Consider the following 17,996-nt stretch of genomic DNA (forward strand, 5'->3'; position numbering starts at 1 on the left):
GGCTCCTCTGTCCATGGAATTCTCCAGGCAAGAATACCAGAGTGGGTTGCCACACCCTTCTCCAGGGGATCGTCCTGACCCAGGGATCCGGCCCAGGTCTCCTGCATTGCAGGCAGATTCTTGACCCTTTGAGCTATCTGGGAGGCCCCTGCTTTGCTCTCCCTTATTTTAAACTTATTTCTCACTGAAGGAGTAGCAATGCATGCTTCCAAAACCTACCAGAGTTCCAGTCAATCTTCAGTAATGCTAATGTTTCTGCCTTTATATCCAAAGAAATTCTTTTCTTTTTTCTCCATCACTGAGACTTCCTGGCTTCTTTCCAGGCATTTGAACCTGGACATATCTTTTAAGTGCATAAGGGCGCCTTTAGGTAAAAGGAGAGAATTATCCAGATGACTTAGGAAAGGAATATCTGAGTCGTCGTGAGCAGTGAGTCCCTGTTCCAGTGTCAGCTGAGGCTTTAATGCCTAATAAGCATCAACAGATTGACAGTCCAGGCTGAACCTTTGGTTCCCACTCTACTGGTTTGACTTCTGGCTCGGAATAATTAGCACATCAGAATCCTGTTCGCTGAAGCTGCTACTTGCTAACTGGTTAGCAATGCTGAGCTGTATCCTGTAAACTGCCCAGAGAACAGAGTCACTGACCCTGGGGAGGCAGCAGGCACCTCGGAGCCTGAGATGTTAGAGGGGCCACTCCTTAAAAACTTGTTTCCTATCATTTTTTCTTTTTCTTGGGTAAGAGGTGGGGAAAATATTAAGTTTTAATTGAAAATTTATGTTCAAAGACTTCCCTGGTGGTCCTGTGTTCGAGACTCTGTGCTTCCATTTCAGGAGGCTTGGGTTCGCCATGGTCGGGGAACTAAGATCCCACATGCTGCGTGGTGCAGCCAAAAAAATTAAAATGGTATTTAAATTTAATAAAATTGCAAAAATAACAAATTATGTTCAACATTAGTAAGAACACAGTAGAAGCATTTTAAAGTTCAGGCAAGTTGACCATGCAGAGATAAAAATAACTCTCACTCTCACATTTGCCCCTAGACTTTTTCTCCGTATATAGTCACAGAAATTTGTGCATATATACACAGAAATAATTTTAACAAAAGTAGGATAATATACATCGATTCAACGGTCACTTAATATTCAGCTATATTTCCACTTAATAAATATTCCTCTAGAGTATAACTATGAAATAGCTGCATTCTATTCCATTCATTTTATTTATACACTGTCATTTACATAATGGCTCTTGTTGAATGATATTTTCTTTTCGCTCTTTAATAAAGGATACTGTGATAAATTCCTTACTTGTATTTTATTTGCACATATCCGGAATGGCTTGTAATTTAGCACTTGATCCCAACTATTTCCTTAGGATGAGTTTCTCAAAGTGAGTGGCCAGGGGTAAATGTATACACATTTGTAAAATTTTCAAGAAGTTTTTTCAGATTATCCCAGAAAAAAGGTCAGGCCTATATAAGGTTCAGAATTTCTAGATGTTATTAACAAACTCTTAACAGTATAGCGTTTCCCATCTGTGTTGTACTCAAGGCATATGGTTATTTATTTTTATTATCTAGTCCTTTTTCTTAAGAGGGTCAGCTTTTCTAATTACATTAATACCACTTGGCCTGGGTGTTTTAATTTTGCCATCAGCCAAGTGGAGAGAATTTAAATAATGTTTGCAAAATGCTGAGCACTCCCTACATGCTTTCTGTGTATATTAACTCATTTTATTACACAGCATCTTCACACTTATGATACAGATGAGAAAATTCAAGCCTGAGGAACTTAAGTAACTTATCTAAGGTTGCCAGCTGGAAGGTGGCTGTTGTTGTTTAGTCGATAAGTTGTGTCTTAACTCTCTTCACCTCATGTACTGTGGCCCTCCAGGCTCCTCTGTCCGTGGGGTTTTCCAGGTAAGAATATTGGAGTGAGTTGCCATTTCCTTCTCCAGGGAATCTTCCCAACCCAGGGATTGAATCCATGTCTCCTGTGTTGGCAGATAGGTTCTTTAGCACTGAGCCACCTGGGAAGCCCGGAAGATAAAAATAATGAGATAGAAGGTGAGAAGCACATGATGGTATTATTCTAGCAATGCAATTCTCCCAAGGAGTATCCTTCAGTATGTAACCTCTGAGGTTCTGCTGTGGCCCTTTTCAAGACAGCTACTCTTTGACCTCTGTTGTTATTGTTATTCAGTCGCTCAGTCATATCCAACTCTTTGTAACTCCATGCACTGCAGCATGCCAGGCTTCCTGTCCTTCATTATCTCCCAGAGTTTACGCAAATTCATTCTTTGGTCACTACTGACTTTAAAAGTTTCATAAAGACCCCAGATGAATTTCATACCAAATTATGTTCTGTGGTTACACATTTGTTTGGATAAAAGTCTAATCTTTCAAAGTTAGTCATGTTAAAATATAATTATGAACGTTCATGCCATGCATACTTGAAGTTCTTCTATGAAGCTCTTGCTAAAAATAGTAACATGCCTTACTCATGCAAGATTATATGTCTTGATTTTGGACAATACACATAGAATTGAATTCCAGAACTGGTACTGATACTGTATAGAACGGTTTACAACTGTAGAAAACTGCTTTTGATTGAAATGTGTAGGCATTCCACTTCAAGAGACAGAGCTGATATTTAGGACATTAATCCACTTATTGTAATTGAAGGTTTTGTAGGAATTATCCCATGGTCAGTAGAGGGAGTCTAATCCTGGGTCCTTTTGGGAATGGAGATTACCAATGAGGAAAACACATTCGAATCCTAAAAATGCCTGGTGGAGTTCAGGAAACTTGGTATGATCTGAGAATGGAAGGGGAGCTATTAAGCTCAGGACAACTTCTGCCACCTAATTCATAGCTCTTATTAGATAATAATGTCTAGGTATTATTATCATATCTAATTATTGTTTGCTGTTATGTAGTCACTAAGTTATGTCCGACTCTTCTGCGACCCTATGGACTATAGCCCTCCAGGATCCTCTATCCATGGGATTCTCCAGGCAAGGATACTGGAGTGGGTTGCCATTTCCTTCCCTTCTAAGTATTAGATTATAATAATTATTATATATCAGATTTTAATAATATATAATTATATATCCATGGATTTTAATAATTCATTTTGTGTGTGTGTAGGAACAACCATCTTGTTGCTGTTGTTCAGTTTCTAAGGCATGTCCTACTCTTTGTGACCCTGGATTGTGGCATGCCAGGCCTCCCTGTCCTTCACTATCTCCCAGTATTTGCTCAAACTCATGTCCATTGAATCAGTGATGCCATCCAACCATCTCATCCTCTGTCGTCCCCTTTTCCTCTTGCCCTCAGTCTTTCCCAGCATCGGGGTCTTTTCCAGTGGGTTGACTCTTCACATCAAGTGACCAAAGTATTGGACCTTCAGCTTCAAGCATCAGTCCTTCCAGTGAATATTCAGGGTTGATTTTCTTTAGGATTGACTGGTTTGATCTCCTTGCTGTCCACAGGACTCTCAAGAGTCTTCTCCAGCATCACTGTTTGAAAGCATTAGTTCTTTGGTGGTTGGCCTTCTTGATGGTCCAACTCTCACATCCATACATGACTACTGGAGAAACCATAGCTTTGACATGGTTTTAGTGAAAAGAGGAGCAAAATGGAATCCCCAGGCTGTCAGCACTTGGGCCTTCCACACCCCAGCCCCAGGTGCTAGAGGCCAGAAGGAGGGAATGAGACACAGCAGATGTGAATTATGTGTGTGTAAGTCTATTTGGGCTTCCCTGGTGACTCAGCTGGTAAAGAATCTGCCTGCAATGTGGGAGACCTGGGTTCGATGCCTGGGTTGGGAAGTTCCCCTGGAGAAGGGAATGGCAACCCACTCCAGTATTCTTTCCGGGGAATCCCGTGGACTGAGGAGACTGCCTGGCTACAGTCCACAGGATTGCAAACAATTGGACACAGCTAAGTGACCAACAAATCTTTTTGAGGATTAGTCCGACACTTAAGGGCTTCCCAGGTGGTGCTAGTGGTCAAGAACCGGCTGGCAGTGTAGGAGACACAAGGGACACAGGTTCGATCTCTGGGTTGAGAAGGTCCCTTGGAGGAGGACATGGCAACCCACTCCAGTATTCTTGCCTGGAGAATTCCATGGACAGAGGAGTCTGGCGGGCTACAGTCCATGGGATCACAAAGCATCGGACACTACTGAAGCACGCACAAATACATGTGGGCCTCCACCTAAAAGCTTTTTTATTCTTCTTCCACCACGTGATCCCTTTCTCTGAGGCCTGAGAAGCAGGCACACTCTCAGTAAAACAGGCATCCCTGGGCTGATCCAGTGAAAAACTGACCTGTGATAAAGCCATTTCAAAGTCCAGAGTACTGCCTGTGTGGTCCACTGGGTGGGCTGGAATGACAAACGGCTGGAGAGCTTGGGACCATGTAAGTCTGTACTAGAGGGGTATGGCAGGCAGGTGGCCCAAGGAAATGGGCAGGGGGTCCCTGGGAGACTACCCACCATCTTGGCACTGTGGTCAGGCATCGCTGACTCATGCTGTCCACCACGCCAGGCTGGTGGGTCCTAGGAAGTCCCTCCCTGAGCAGCTATGAGCTGGGCTGGATCATCAGCGTAGAGATGATGCAGTGTGTTTCAGGTCGTTGGATGGGGGGGTACCCAGGGCTTCTGCACCTTAATGTGCTGACAGCTACTGCCCAGGCAAAGCAAGTCTCGTGTCAGTGTCTCCAGAGCTGGCCTCCTTGCAGGCTCCTGAATCCTTATGTCTCCTTGCTCTCTGCCACTTCATCTCATTTCACCAGTCCTAGGAAATGAGGATCATTGGAAGAGAATGATCTAGGTTCCCCCAGAAGAGTGACAATAAGAATGATCAGCAGGGCTTCCCTGGTGGTCCAGTGGTTAAGAATCTGCCTGCCACTGCAGGGGACCCAGGTTTGATCTGTGGTCTGGGAAGATCCCACATGCCACAGAGCAACATGCACCATGCCCCACAACTACTAAAGCCCAAGTGCCCTAGTGCCTGTGCTCCACAACAAGAGAAGCCACCGCAGTGAGGAGCCTGTGCACCACGACTAGAGAGTAGACCCTGCTTGCCGCATCTAGAGAAAAGCCCTCAAGCAGCAACGAAGACCCAGCAACAGCCAAAACTTAAAGAAAGAATGATCAGCAATTAATTGTTACCCAGTTTCGAACTAATATATGGGCTCTCAGTGTTGAAAGATGAGACCTAAGAAGGGATTATTGCTTCTTTCTCTTACAAAGTATGTTTAATGTCTTACACCAAACAGGCATGAGACAAATTAATCAAACAGCTTTTTAAAAGTGCCCCTTTTTGAGCCAGCAGTCTGTTCCGTGAAGAGGAAGGCAGAGCTGTTGGCATTCCCAGATGAGTGCCTGCGAGTGGTACCAGGCTGGATGCTGGCAGCCTCCAGGGATCTGTGCCTTAGGCCAAATCACTGAAGCCAATTCCTCTTGGAGTTTTAGCTCCCAATAATGGTGATGGTGCTTTGATAATCCATGCCGGCGCTGCTGCGAGGTAGCACCTGGGACAGTCATTTAAAGAAATGTGTGTCTATCATATTTTCTCATGGTTGGTGTCTATGCCTACATTTCTATAGTTTTTCACTCTTTGATATATAGACCAGGAATCTCTGTGCTTTGCTCTGACATTTATGGGCCATGCTATTCCTTCCCTTGGATTATTTCTCATACAGTTTGTGATACCCAAAGCGGGAAGGATGAAGGATGCCCCATAGTAATTTTTTTCCCCCACAGCTACTCTCTGGGAGGATTTGGCTCCTCACAGCAAGTCATAATGCCAGGTGGCACTAGTGGTAAAGAACCCGCCTAACAATGCAGAAGACGTAAGAGAAGCAGATTGGATCACTGGATCAGGAAGATCCCCTGGAGAAGGAAATGGCAACTCACTCCAGTATTCTTACCTGGGAAATCCCATGGACAGAGGAGACTGGTGGGCTACAGTCCATGGGGTCACAAATGAGTCAGACATGACTGAGCACGCACATGCTACTACTACACCTAAAAAACATTATGCATGTGCTTAAGGAAGGTTGAGCATGTCAGTTTTTTTGTACAGGTTTTCAAAGAAAAACCAAAACACAGCAAAGTTGCAGAAATCAGAAGTTTGCATGTTATCATTGGATTGGAACTTGGATTGGTAGAACATATACCGATTTGGGGGAATTACGGAAAAGAAGTTTTAAGAGATTTGATTAATATGATTGAAGGACTATTAATTTTGAGGAATGTATTGGAAGAAAAAACTGACTTGAAGGGAAAACAAATAAATAAATGGATACAAGGATAAAAGTTGCATTTGACTAGCTGACCTCTCCGCTGTGAGCTCTTTTCACATAAATGTGTCGTTTTAATCAGTCTCCTCATTACAGACCTTCTCAATTTATACTCCATTGAAAACACTTTTTCAGATGTATGTGGTTAGTCATTCAGTCATATCCAACTTTGTGACTCCATGGACGGTAGCCCACGAGCCTCCTCTGTCCATAGGATTCTCCAAGCAAGAATACTGGAGTGGGTTGCCATTCCCTTCTCCTGGGGATCTTCCCGATCCAGGGATTGAACCCAGGTCTTCTGCATTGCAGGGAGATTCCTTACCGTCTGAGCCACCAGGGAAGCCCTTTTCAGATTTATAACAGCATTTAATCTGTATTACGAATCATTCACAAAATACAATTATAAACCCTCATTTCCCGACAATTCCTTTTGAGATTGGTTCATATAGAGTCAGCTGAAGTTAGTGAATAGTACATATCCAAAAAGAAGTAGGAGATTGGTTCTTATAGAATCAGCTGAAGTTAGTGAATAGTTCATATCCAAAAAGAAGTAGGGGACATAATGTTTGTTAGTACAGTGAATACCAGTAATGGTTCTGTCTGCTATCAAGTCTGCTCTTGGCTTGTCACCATTGATTACTTCTTTTTTTATTTTTAATTGAAAGATAATTGTTTACAATATTGCTTTGGTTTCTGCCATACATCAACGTGAATCATACATAAGTATACATATGTCCCCTCTCTTGAACCTCCGTCCCACCTCCTACCCTTTCCCACCCCTCTAGATTGTTACAGAGCCTTGGTTTGAGTTCCCTGAGTCATATAGCAAGTTCCCACTGGCTATCTATTTCCCATATGGTAGTGCATATGCTTCCATGCTACTCTCTCCATTCGTCCCACCTCTCCTTCCTCCCCCCACCCATGTCCGTAAGTCTGTTCTGTCTGTCTGCGTCTCCAATACTGCCCTGCAAATTGTTTCATCTGTACCATCTTTCTAGATTGTGTTCCCATTGATTATTTCTAAATGGTGTTTCTGACAAAGCTGTGCCCTGGAGAAGTTTAGATACTTCTTTTTAGAGTCGTCTGGTACCAGGAAAGGAGGGAGACACCGTGGTGTTGTGAAAAGATAGCTGCTATGAATAACAGCTTAATTTAGAACTCGCTCTGTGCCAGGGTCCACGCTGAGCGCTGAGTGCTCACAGCTCCCGGCAGTGATGCTGCAAGATACTTCCCACTATTGCCTCTGAGACTCAGAGGCATCCAGTCACTTGCCCCATGTCACACAGCAGGGAATAGCAGACCCCAATAGCCTGGTTGTTGGAAACCATGCTTTTCTCCTATGCCTCTTGCGAGATTCAGTTTCTGAAGCTATTTTTACCAAGAAATTGTGCTGTGGGCAGATTTCCTTAATTTTTTATTTTACAATGACTTCTGGTGCCCCTTTTCCATCTCTTGTGCTTCTGAATTATTATTCATCACTGTAGTCAAGGTGATGATTTTTGACACCTTGATTAGTACATTCTCAGGATGGGTGGAAATTTGCATGGTATTTCAAGCTATATTGAGAGACTAATTAGCACTTTAGGACAAATAAGTGGCAAATTGCTTATCAGGGTAAATAAAAACTCCAATTTTATAGCACTACCACTAATATCCTACTACTGAATTTATTATTTATTCCTCTGTGCTGAAATCTGTGTTTATTTTTTGTTTTAATTTATTTCACTGAAGTATGGCTCAGATGGTCAAGAATCTGCCTGCAATGCAGGAGACCAGGGTTCAATTCCTGGGTCAGGAGGATCCCCTGGAGAAGGGAATGGCTATCCACTCCAGCATTCTTGCCTGGAGAATCCCATGGACAGAGGAGCCTAGCGGCTGCAGTCCATGGAACCACAGAAAGTCATACATGACTGAGCGACTTAACACACTTACAGTTGATTTGTAATGTTGTGTTAATTTCTATTGTATAGCAAAATGATTCAGTTATACATAAATATACACTTAATTTTTCATATTCTTTGGAATCTGCTAAGTTTTTTAATTAATTTTATTGAAGTATAGTTAATTTACAGTGTCATGTTAATTTTAACTGTACCAAAGTGGTTGTTATACATAAATATACATCTTCTTTTTCATATTCTTTGGAATGTAAGTTTTTTAATTTATTTTGTTGAAGTATAGTTGATTTACAGTGTCATGTTAATTTCTACTGTACAGCAAAGTGATTCAGTTATACCTATATATATACACATTCTTTTTCATATTCTCTGGAATCTGTTAACTTGAAGGAAGCTGGTCATACCATACATTGATTTAACCACTCTTTGTTTCTCTAGATTGGAAGAAAAACAAGAATGCACTTTAAAAACCACTTCTGGTTTATAAGGTGACCCATCAATCCTCACAGTGACAGGAAATCAAGATGATTTTGTCTGCGGGGTTTCATTTATTAAAATTTAATTTGCTCCTGCGCTTGGCTCCGGTCGCTCTGTGCTAGCAAACTAGCTATAATTAGATTAGCAGCCTGCTAAACGCTGGTGACAGCTGAGTCTCAGAGAGCATGTGCCGGATTCCGCCCCGGCCGCTCCTCATTGGTTGCCAGCCGCGCTGCTCGCCCGTTTGATAGGTTTCCACAGAACTCTTTATGCTGCATTGGAGACACGGATACAGAAATACTCCGCTGCGTCCTGGCCACGGCCGAGGTGCTTAGCTGGTAACGTTACAGGAGGACTCGGGCACCCAGGAGAAGGCGGTCGTCTTTGTTGTGAGAGCAGGGCAGTCACCGGCTGCTGAAAGGGCTCAGGGGAAAAGTTTCAGCTCATGGTAATTACTTTGCATCTTTATCTCGCCTGCAAAACACGGCCATGCATGAAATGAAGCGTGCTCATCATGTCATCTGCTTCATTTATCTTGCTTTTGTTAATATCACGCATCCCTCCAGCGTTCCATCTCAAATATGCTCTCCCGGAGAAGGCTGAACTGGTGAACAACCAGCTTCTTCGTGCAGGAATCTTGTTTTTACCTGGATGCTAGAGTGCAAGTGCTGGGGGAGCAAATCTTATTGGTTTCTCTGCTGTTTGGGGGAGCCCGACGCTGCATCCATTTAGGTGTCTCTGGAGGTGCGTTTTGGTTCCCCGGGCGACTTTGTTTGCACGGGTCCGGACTCTCCTGAATAATGAGCCCTGGAGGAGAGTTCGGAGAAGCACACTTTAATTAGGACAGAGCAGTGGCCCTCCTGGTGTCAGCGCAGGGTCTCAGCAGAAGTAACCTCTATTGTTTCTTCAAAGATGCCTGCAGCCTTCATTTTGGATGGGTTCTCTTTGTTTCCCCTTCTGTAGTTTTCGCGAAGCCTCTTTCTTGTAGAGGATGTTCGCATATCCCATTCTTCCAGAGACACGGCAAGGTGTGTATTTGGCCTGTGCCAGACGGAATTTTTGACTCGGGCTTTGTTTAACAGGGATGTTGTTTTGGGGAGTTGACATCACCGAAGGTGGAGTTCTTGCCACTTTGACTGATGTTTGACAACATTTAAAAATTTCTCTTTGTGGTTGCCTGGATGATTTTGCAAATCAAACAGTAAATAATCTTGAATTCTGTGATAAAGATGTTGCATTGGGAAGGAGAAGATATTTAAACAGCCAAGGCTGAGCTTAAAGAAACTCAAGCAAATGCAATCCAAGTGCTTGCTTTTCAGCATATCTAGAGCACAGCTTCTCTGCGGAGCTCTGATTTACAGGGGAAGAGCCCCCTTGCCACTGTTTAGCCCCCAGACTTAAAAATTGATGTCCTCACCGTATCAGACGGTGGAGACCACAGAAACTTGTGTATTGAGTCACCAGTCACACGGCTGGCTGACTGCCACCATGCGTCTGGGATCGGTGAAGAAGCCTGCCGGTATCTTGAAAGCCGTCAGGAATTATCTCCCTACTCCTGAAAAGCCAGACATTGCCATTTAAGAATCTGGTTAAAATAATTGCTTTGAATTGAAGCTATAATCTGGCTCAAGGGGTTCAGTGTGTTCTTTGGTGGAGGACAACTTCAGGATACTAACTGTGGTTTCCTCCCCACCCATACCTCCCAGCCCCTGCACATTCCCTCCCTAATCCTTTCCTGGGACATACTCTTTCTCCCAAATAACGGTTTGTAAAAAAGAACAAGGAATATTCTGAAAGTTTGTCATTTATGGTGATAGGGTGTTGTCTGTAATAAGTTGGATGCGGTTCCTTGTCATCCGGCATCTCAGTTTTGAGATACTGTGTCTGGTGAGATGGGCCGTGGAGGGGTCCCCCTGCAGCCAGCTCTGACTTCCTCTTCGGATGCCCCGATGATGCAAACCACGCCCCTGGTCACATCGCACCAGGTTGCGTAGAGGGGACTGAGGGCATGGCCCAGTTCCTGGCCTTGCTCTTCCTCACCTGCCCGGAACCCTCCTGCCTCTTCATTTTTGCCTGACCTGCTCCTTGTGCAGATGTGGAAAGTAACCTCCTACCCACAGATGGGCTTGGACCCACACTTGGGGAGGAATTAATTGATGCGATCCCATCCCCGTCTCTCCCCTTTCCTTCTCTGAATCTCATAAAACACTTCCTAAATTACGTTGGCCTTAGAGCATTCTAAGAAGTTACTGTCTTAAAAGTAAATTATTGTTGTCAGACATACTCCGTATGAACCTCCCTGTGAGCATCTTGTTAGGCTTTGCGTCACGGGAAGCCGTGGGAAGTGGTTCTGGCTGATGCTGACTCTCAGGTTTGGCTCCTGAGACTTTCTGTGTCTAGAAGGAACTTGTTAAAGATGTAAACATTAATATAACGGTGTGTGAATATTGTGTAGTGATTTACTATGATATCCCAGCAGACCTTTTAACATACACTAAAGGGGCATTTTTCTATTCTGATAGCACCAAATAAATTGTTATTTATTTTGTTGCAAAGTAACAAAATCTGCTCTTTTATCTTCAGATGAATCACATCTTAAGTTTTTTAACTACAAGAAGGGGAATCTGTGTATTTCTGAGATAATGAAGTAAACATTAGTGTCTGAGGCACTTTAACATTTTGTTCTTATAATTCCATAGGTCTTTATTGATGAATAATGACACTTCTGACCTATCAAAAATAGGCCTGTGAGCTTGAACTAGAGTATAAAACATATAATAGTTTAAAAGTAAAACATTATCTAAGTGATGCTTTCTAACTTCTTCTTTTAGAGGTTTATAATCACAGTAGGAAAAATGATAATCAGATTAAAAATGAAAAGTCCTTCCATGTAGAATTTCATGTTCCACAAAGAAACTGAGGTGATCAGGGTCTGAAAGTTCTAGTGGAAAGAAAGGAGGAATGGTCTGTCCAGGCCAGGAAGGGAAGAGCTGCAGAGTTGTACTTGCGGGTGGCTTTCTGGCTGGTCCCCTAGGCATCTGTGGTATCAAAAGCACTGAGGAAGGGACTTCCCTGGTGGTCCAAGGGTTGGGACTCTGCCTTGCAATGCACAGGACTTGGATTCAGTCCCTGGTCAGGGAACTCGGATGCCACATGCCACAGAGCCACTAAGACCCGACACAGCTAAATTAGATAAATAAATAAATTTAAAAAAAAAGCACTGAAGGAAGTCTGTCATTGGCAATCGATAAATAGTGCAGGGTTGACACTCCATGCCTGGGCTGTGAAAATGTTTTTGGAGACATTAGGCTTTTTTTCTAGGGGCTTCCCAGGTGGCGCTAATGGTAAGGAACCTGCCTGCAGACGCAGGAGACCAAAGAGATGCAGGTTCGATCCCTGGGTTGGAAAGATTCCCCGAAGGAGGGGATGGCAACCCACTCCAGTATTCTTGCCTGCGAAATCCCATGGACAGAGGAGCCTGGAAAGCTGCAGTCCATAGGGTCGCAAAGAGTCGGACAGGACTGAAGCAACTTAGCATGCATGCGTGCACTCAGTATCACATGTCTTATATGTGGTCTGTAATAAATGTTATAAACAGAAACTATCACGTCTTTTCTTCCTCCTATTTTTGCTTCTCAGAATGCACACTAGATTGTTGCATGAAGAGTATTTTTATAGATAGATTTATATCATGTGGGATTCAAAAAAATTTATAATATATCCAGTAATTTAAAAATGCATCATTGGGAGTTCTGTGGTGGTCCAGTGGTTAATACTTTGCCTTACAATGGAGAGGGTGCAGGTTCAATCCCTGGTCAGGCAGCTAAGATACCACATGCCTTGTGGCCAAAAAACCAAAACATAAAAAACAGAAGCAAGATTGTAACAAACTCAATAAAAACTTTAAAAATAGTCCACATGAAAAAATCTTTTAGAAATAAATAAGAAATAAAAACGCATCTTAAAGGAATCTCAAAATACCTTCCTTACTGTTGTGCTCTTAGTAATTCAGTGATGGCTTTTGGAACTGCCTGCATTGCCAGGAATTATCATCTGCTATTGGTTGCCTGTTGGCTCTTTTATTTGTTTAATTAGCCCTTTTATTTACTTCAGTCATTTATTTTGTACGTGGTCATTAAAGAGAAGTCTGTAAAATCTGGGCTTGGAATATAACACTTCTGTTTGACCTTACTATGATTAAGGCCTTCTGCTCTCCTTTTACATTTGATGGAATTTAGGCACATTTTCAGGGCTTCCCTGGTGGCTCAGTGGTAAAGAACCCACCGGCCAGTGCAGAAGATGCGTGTTTGATCTTTGGTCTGGGAAGATCCCCTGAAGAAGAAAATGGCAACCCACTCTATATTCTTGCCTGGAGAATCCCATGAACAGAGGAGCCTGGCAGGCTACAGTCCATGGGGCTGCAAAGAGTTGGACACGACTTAGGGACTAAACAACAACAACCACCTTTATACTTGCTGTCTGTGGTTAAATATGTCCTTGAAAAAGTTGTCAAAGCAAGAACACTGAGCTTGTAAATGAGATGGTTATATAAGGACTAACACAGTTTGGTTTACCTCCCTGTTTGTTATTGTTTTCTTTCAAGTTTATTGACCAAGTTTTAAAAGAATTATCGTTTTCTGTTATTGTGTACAGTTAATCGCCTGGTTATTTTTGTCAAATAGAAAAGCAATTGCTGTCTCTTTTTTGCCTCTATTTTTAGCTATTTCGTGCAGTGGAGAGTACTTGAAGGGAGCGAGGATTCCCTGCGATTCCTGCCTGCAACTGGTCAAACACTCATTCCCCTCTCAGGTAAGTCAACTGCTTTGTTTTGATCCATTCTGAGCAGAAGATATTGATTCTCTCTGAAACCCATGTCAGTATCGCACTAAGACAGAGACAGAGGTTTCAGATACTTGCTATCTGGCAAAAAAAAAAAAAAAAAAGGCATCCCGCTATTGATAATGTTGATAACAGTAATGATGACTTCCTTTCCCAGGGGTTTCCATGTTGTTGTCAACGTGTCTACTGGCAGTTACAGTCTTTTAAGGGCTGTGTCATATTAATAGTTACTAGTAATCTCCCTGATATCTAGAAGTGCATGAATTTGAAGACAGAATGAAATGAATGAACAGTGAGAAGCACTATGTGCTTGGGGAATGAGGTGCTGCTTTCTGGCTGGCCTAATGCTGTGGGGCTAGCAGCAAGTGCCCTGGAGTTTGGGACACAGAGATCTCTATGGGAGGTTATGTCAAGAGGGCAGAGCCTCGATGCCAGCCAGGGGACAGGCCGAGGCGGGGCAGATATTGGAGGATGGAATGTTTGTGTCCATCCTGGGAAAGACTGAAGGCAAAAGGAGAAGAGGGCTGCAGAGGATGAGATTGTTGGATGGCATCACCAACTCAATGGACATGAGTTTGAGAAAGCTCCAGGAGACGGTGAAGGACAGGGAAGCCTGACATGCTTCAGTCCATGGGGTCACAGAAGCAGACATGACTGTGCAGTTGAGGACTAACACAGCAACATAAAGGACATTGCTGGGTGCTTTGTCCCACGTCCACTCCACTCCCAGCTTCCTTCCTGATGGTGAGCGTGGAAGCTTCCTATAGCCAGACGCATCTTCTCATGACGGAGCTGAGGAAGTAGGTGAGCAGAGGTCAGTGTCTAGGGGCTTCCTCTGCTTTGACAGAGGGACTGAGATCCCAGTGTCAACACAGGTCTGCAGGGACCTGACAAGTGGTGAAAAGCAACCCTTATGAAATCACTTAAGTTTGAGCCTTGGTGTCCATGTCCCTGAGTGACCACATGCTTTGGTTTCATTGCTAGCCTTCCTCCAGCCTCTTTTCCAGCATTCGTATGTAACATACCTTTTTACCTGGACAGCATACCATGCATTTTATAGTTGTTTATCATTGCATCATGCAGAACTTTATTGGGTGGATGGTGTTGGCCTCCAGCAGTCTCAGCATCTAACTCAGGCTGACAGATAAGAATCAGCTTCTGTCTAGTGGAATTCTGCAATGTGTGGAGAGATTCAAGAAAAAGCCGAGAACACGTTATCAGTGATCTACCCTGAAATCCATCAGTGTTATCACCATGTCACCTTATCCCAGATGTGAGAAGCTCTGACATGAAAGCCTTGGGCTCCTTTTGGCTGGAGGAAACTCAGCATCTCCTGTTCCCAGCCCCCAGGTCATAGAAAGGCACCTGCTCACAGGTGGGTTTTATGGAGGTTGCCTCCAACAGAGCCTGTCTTCCCAACTCCACTTGTTCTAAGAACCCACCCCTCTTGATTTGCCCTCATGTTTCAGAGTTTTCTGAAACATGGGACTTTCAAGTGCTAAAAGCAGGACAAGTCCCCAGCAACAAGGGGCGTCTTCATCCCTCTTAGGACTCTCTGCACCACCCCTCTCCCCCACACCCAACAGCCGGCTCCTGACAGTAAGGGAATTGGCTGCCCAGGCGACGCAAGTGGCAGAGAACCTGCCTGCCAGGGCAGGAGACGGAGGAGACGTGGATTTGACCCCTGGGTCGGGAAGATCCCCTAGAGGAGGAAATGGCTGTACCCTCTAGTATTCTTTCCTGGAGAATCCCCTGGAGGGCTCCAGTCCATAGAGCTGCGAAGAGTCAGACAGGACTGAACACAAATGCACAGTAACCAGGAGAGGTACAGGCATGGGAGGTGGAGTAGACACAGGTATAACCTCAGCTCCTCAGCTTACCGGCCCTGCCAGTGGCTTTTACCTCCAGACTCAGTTACCCACATCCCAAGTAAGAATACAAACACACTCCTAAGGATTTGGGGAAGGTCACATGACAGCCATGGGAAGTGTCAGGGCAAGCATAGGCCTAAAAGAGGAGGGCCCCTCTTCTTCCCTCCTGGATATGCTCCCTGGAGGCGCTAGTGAGTTACCTTCACGGACGTCATCGTCTTGAGCTTTGTCAGTATTACTGTTTGGCCAGGTCTTGCATCAGGGAGATGAGAAAGGAGTCAACCCTGTCAGTCATTGACAGTGTCACCAGGCTGTAAGGTCTAGCTCTGGGCCCCTGTGTCTAATTCTCAAATAGTGCCAAGTCATTGTGTGCTAGTTACTTTAAATTGTTTTTGTATCAGTTTTCTCCTGGATCAACTAGAAACAGACAAAAAGTATTCTAGAGATTGCTATGAAAAGCATAGTTTCTGTCTGATTGTCCAGATGTTTTCAGTTGTTTTAGGCTATTTTCACATGTAAAGTTTGTTAAAACTTTGTTCTTTTCTGAGTTTACAAATGCCAAATAAGTTGCCTTATGAAGAATATGTATTATTACTGTCATTAACACTTTTCACCACTCCTTGACATGTTCATTTAAGATTATTATGTTTTTAAAGTACAAGATGGGTCTTTTTTTTTTTTTTTTTAAAGTGGTCCCTTCTTTAAGGAAACTAAAAAAGAAAGGGCAGGCATAAAAGGACCTTATCATGTTCTTTGGGTCAAACTGTTGAGTGTTTTCAGCCTACAAGCTCCTGTGTAATGTGTATGTGAGTCACCTTTCGGGGGACACACAGCCACCAACCTTTGTGCATTATTCATGTGATTGAATTTCAGGAAGTAAATTATAATGTTCCCTTTGGTTATAGCTGCTTGTTATCTTAATCAAACTTAAGTAATTGATAGAGTCAGATTTCTCCCCGAAAGTCGCCTTCTTCAAAATCTCTTGGGACGGAGCTTTGTTCCTTTAGAGCATGAGTGCTGGGGACTTGGGATTACTGGCAGCAGACACGACCTTGCACGTTGGCTTGTGTGTTAAGTGGCCCTGACCGGGCGGACCTGTTAGCTTTCCACATCACTTCTTCTCCATCTCCGTGTCTCTCAAAGCTGGTCATCTGCAGAAAGGAATCTAGTTCTTGTCCATGACTCATCTCCCTTTCCTGCCAACATCTCTGACTTCTGCCTTTTCCCACATCAGCTCTCTGCCAGGCGAGTGACTCCGAGCTCAGGTTCCACCAGGCCTGTCCGGTGGCTCCTCGAAACTGGCAAGGCTGACCTTGAGCAGGTCTCCCGGGGCCAGGGAGAGCTGGCGGCCAACGAGAACCTGACCTGGCTCGCTGCCTTTTAGAAAAGAAGAGGGAGATGGGGAGAACCTCTGGAAATAGCAGCTGGGATTTCAGTTGTTTTATTCCTCTCATAAAAATTGTATAGACTTCTAGAAGAATAGAAACAGGGCTATTCCCCTCTCTAAAATAAAACTCCAGGACTTCCCTGGTGTACCAGTGGTTGAGACGTCACCTTCCAATGCAGGGGGTGCAAGTTCCATCCCTGGTCAGGGAGCTAAGATCCCCTATGCCTTGTGGCCAAAAAAAAAAAAACATAAAACAGGAGCAATATGGTAACAAATTCAATAATGACTTTAAAGATGGTCCACATAAAAAAAAATCTTCAAAAAAACTTATATAAATAAATAAAGTTCCCCAGTACACAGATTCTATTTGTGAGGATTTAGCACACATTTATTTATGAAGTTCAAGAAGCCACTATTGATTGCAATTTAAATTATTGTATTACCAATTAAATGATTTGGCATACTTAAAATTCTCTTTTCTTAAATGAAAGACATATTCTGTACATTGCTGTGTGCATAGTTTGTTGTTCATTATTAATGACTGTTACGTTGTAAGTCAGTTAGTTCATTGTCAATGTAGTTGCTTTTCTGCAAAGAGCAGCAACAAAGTTAAGGCTGTTGTCTATGGAAGGCCTGCTCTGGGGCGGGCGATACAGCCCCCCCCTGCAGTCTTCACATGCCCTGTAGATTAGTCTTTGTGGTGTAGACAAGGGCACAAGAATCAAAGAGGTTAACCTCATACAGAGGGTGACCATGTGACCAGACACACGCTGGGTATAACACCCAGATCCACCCTGACTCTCCTGTCAGACCCCAGACCTGAATTTCATTGCTTACTGATAGAGTCATAAATGGAACGGGAAGATTGGTTGAGGGAAATTGGGCTATGGGGAAAGGGGTGGGAAAGTTTCCAGAGAACACAGCTGTCTGGTGGAATATTATGAGACCCTAGAAACCAGGGGCTTCCCTGGAGGCTCAGTGGTAAAGAATTCGCCTGCAGTGCAGAAGATGCAGGTTTGATCCCTGGATTGAGAAGATCCCCTGGAGTAGGAAATGGCAACCCACTTCAGTATTCTTGCCTGGAAAATTCCATGGACAAAGGAGCCTAGCATGGGCTACATTCCATGGAGTTACGAAAGGGTCGGAGATGACTGAATGACTGAGCATGCATGCTGGAAACCAGGGCAAGTCCTTAATGAATAACAGAAGGG

The 17,996-nt window shown here is 43.7% G+C and overlaps 1 protein-coding gene across 5 annotated transcripts in view; it reads left to right on the forward strand.

The window, feature by feature from the left end:
• Positions 1 to 17,996, forward strand: part of FAM110B (family with sequence similarity 110 member B) — a 139,050-nt gene that overhangs the window by 65,428 nt on the left and 55,626 nt on the right. For 4 of the 5 annotated variants that reach the window (XM_043879225.1, XM_043879224.1, XM_043879226.1 and 1 more), the window contains one exon: positions 13,409 to 13,497. The gene's annotated coding sequence lies outside the window, so the exon portion shown is untranslated. Of the gene's footprint in view, positions 1 to 8,712; positions 9,137 to 13,408; positions 13,498 to 17,996 lie in introns of those variants that run through there. The other variant, XM_043879228.1, reaches the window with a different exon arrangement.

Source organism: Cervus elaphus, chromosome 21 (assembly GCF_910594005.1).
Source record: "Cervus elaphus chromosome 21, mCerEla1.1, whole genome shotgun sequence".
NCBI lineage: Eukaryota > Metazoa > Chordata > Mammalia > Artiodactyla > Cervidae > Cervus > Cervus elaphus.